This window comes from Scylla paramamosain, chromosome 6, assembly GCF_035594125.1.
Source record: "Scylla paramamosain isolate STU-SP2022 chromosome 6, ASM3559412v1, whole genome shotgun sequence".
Lineage (NCBI taxonomy): Eukaryota > Metazoa > Arthropoda > Malacostraca > Decapoda > Portunidae > Scylla > Scylla paramamosain.
This window is the reverse complement of record NC_087156.1, coordinates 10,820,306-10,822,805: the sequence shown is the minus strand read 5'-3', so window position 1 is coordinate 10,822,805 and position 2,500 is coordinate 10,820,306. Positions and strand designations below refer to the sequence as shown.

General features: G+C 42.3%; 1 protein-coding gene across 30 annotated transcripts in view; it reads left to right on the top strand.

Moving 5' to 3' along the window:
* LOC135101301 (circumsporozoite protein-like) overlaps positions 1–2,500 on the top strand; it is a 233,329-nt gene that overhangs the window by 106,172 nt on the left and 124,657 nt on the right. The gene's annotated exons all lie outside the window — the stretch shown is intronic.

The following is a 2,500-nucleotide window of genomic DNA, read 5'->3' as shown; positions in this document are numbered from 1 at the left end:
TTGCTTGTGTTCTCGGACTGATGCTAACGGCGCTAATCCGCGCATGGCTTAGCAGTGGACTATCGGCTTTTCTGTCATCCTGGTACACGCGGCGATGGTACCAAGGGAATCATTGTCTTGGCGGAGTGTTAGGGAGGATGAGGCGAGGCATGGCAGGGTATCTCTTGACTGGAAACCTTAAGTAAGGTAATCTAAGCGAAGTCGAACTGGAAGGTTTGCAATAAAATTAGTGTTGCTGCTCAAGCTGAAGGAGGATTGTTAGGATGTTACTTCTTAGAAAATAGCCTTACTTAGTGAAATATAGTAAAGATGGGTAAAAGAGAGAAGGTGAATTCTACTTGAGAGCGAGATATGGTTTGAGAGAGAGAGAGAGAGAGAGAGAGAGAGAGAGAGAGAGAGAGAGAGAGAGAGAGAGAGAGAGAGAGAGAGAGAGAGAGAGATTCCTTACAGTGAAAAGCTTTAAGTTCAGTGAAATAGCATCATTATTCTTCATTGACACTCTTAAGCTGCAGACGCTAGAAAGAAATCAGTCACAACCCAGAAGACATGATATAGAAAAAGTAGATTCAACTGTTTCCATATTTTCTCTTGAATATAAAGAACAGATAATAGATTGACAGTAACGAAACGATTTACTCGTAAGAGGCTTTGCTTGGGATGAGAGGAGGTTAGGGAGCCCTGTTCTGGAGTGAAGCCGTAAACACTGGTGATGTAGAACTGAAATAAGTATTTGTCTCATCGTTGTCTCGTCAACAGCATTCAGCAAACGTTCCTTTATAAACTTAATGAAATTCCACTCTTGTTTTAATACTAAGTAGGATAAACAGAAGCATAAAGTAGAACCGTGCATCTAAATATTCTAAATAGTCTCATACATATTAGTCTAAGTGGACCCAAGTTGAAAGTAACTGATCTGTATGACTGTATAAAGAACCTTTCAGCCAATGAATGTACAGTATCTCCGAAAACTATCTTTAAAGTGTAGCGCGAACTGTGGCATAATGAACAATACGAAACCCGCTGCCTGATCACGTGTCGGTGTCGGTAAAGTTGGTATGCATGGCTTGACGTGATGCTAAGATGCCTCTCTATTTGTTAGGTCATATGTAATATACGGCAACCATCCTTAGTGTGCAGGGCTACCAATTGTTACTGGCGTCATCCACCAAACGTGTCAAATATTATCGTCCATTGTGTCAGAATGCAGAGCTCTTTAAAATAAAGATAATTTGGTAGGTACTGTACAATATCCACTTGGAGAGAGAAAGGGACAGATACCGTCAAAACATCCATCCCACCACACACCTCAGCTCCGGTTAATGCTCCTGCCACCTCGAGCAGCAGCCACGCAGATTTACAGATTGCTGGAAAAAAAAAAAAGGTAATTGTGGTAGCTATACCTTTGTTGTTCCTTCTATAGTGCACAGCCGCGTGTAGTGACTGTAGTCTCCTGAGTGCCCTACAGAGGATCCTAGCTATAAATAATTTGGTAAATCTGACGGACACTGTCAAGAAGCTTTTCTCGGATACTGTGTGTTTGTGTGTGTGTGTGTGTGTGTGTGTGTGTGTGTGTGTGTGTGTGTGTGTGTGTGTGTGTGTGTGTGTGTGTATCTGTCTGTCGGTGAGTCATTCCACGTGCTGGTGGCACCTTCATCAACAACCAAAGGCTCATTGACATAAAATATTATTGCAGAGAAGCAGATCAACATAAAAATGCTCGCACAGTCTGATGGGGCCGAGTCTTACGACCACAGAATACCTCGAACCTGCTATTCTTTATATTGATAGTTCTGGAGAGAGAGAGAGAGAGAGAGAGAGAGAGAGAGAGAGAGAGAGAGGAGAGAGGAGAGAGATGAGAGAGAGAGAGAGAGAGAGAGAGAGAGAGAGAGAGAGAGAGAGAGAGACGAAGCTGGTATGATAGATCAATTAATACGATTATGAGCATCGGATCCCATGATGGGCGACTAGAGAGAGAGAGAGAGAAGTGTAAATGAAGGTATATTTGCATAAAAAGTTTATAAGCGGCTTAAATACTCCGAGGGCTCGCGAGTCTCAAGTGTGAGTAGCGAATAAAAAGACCCCTCACCTGGGTGTTCATTAGCATGCCTTCATCAGACGTGTGATTACTCGTGTGTTCAGACGACGGGAGATTGAATTACACGTCGTTAATGCTTTTAATGAGGATATTTATTTATATATTTGTTTATTAGCTGGTCATCTCCAGCCTAACATCTGGAGCTTCATTGCATTATGTTCCAGGGAAAATATGAGTAAATCGTGTGAGTCTTGCCGTGGTAGGAAAGACGACCTCCTGCGGGACCTTATCAAAAGAGCGTCTGACACTGGTTTGGTAAGCGACGGGACAAAAAAAAAAAAAAAAAAAATAGGAATATTATTGCCAGCGAAACACTACCTTGGCTTTGCAGTGAGGATTTTTTATTCAGATGACCGCATGAACTGAAATATGTAGACACATCTATACTAGGCAGGTCCTGTGAAA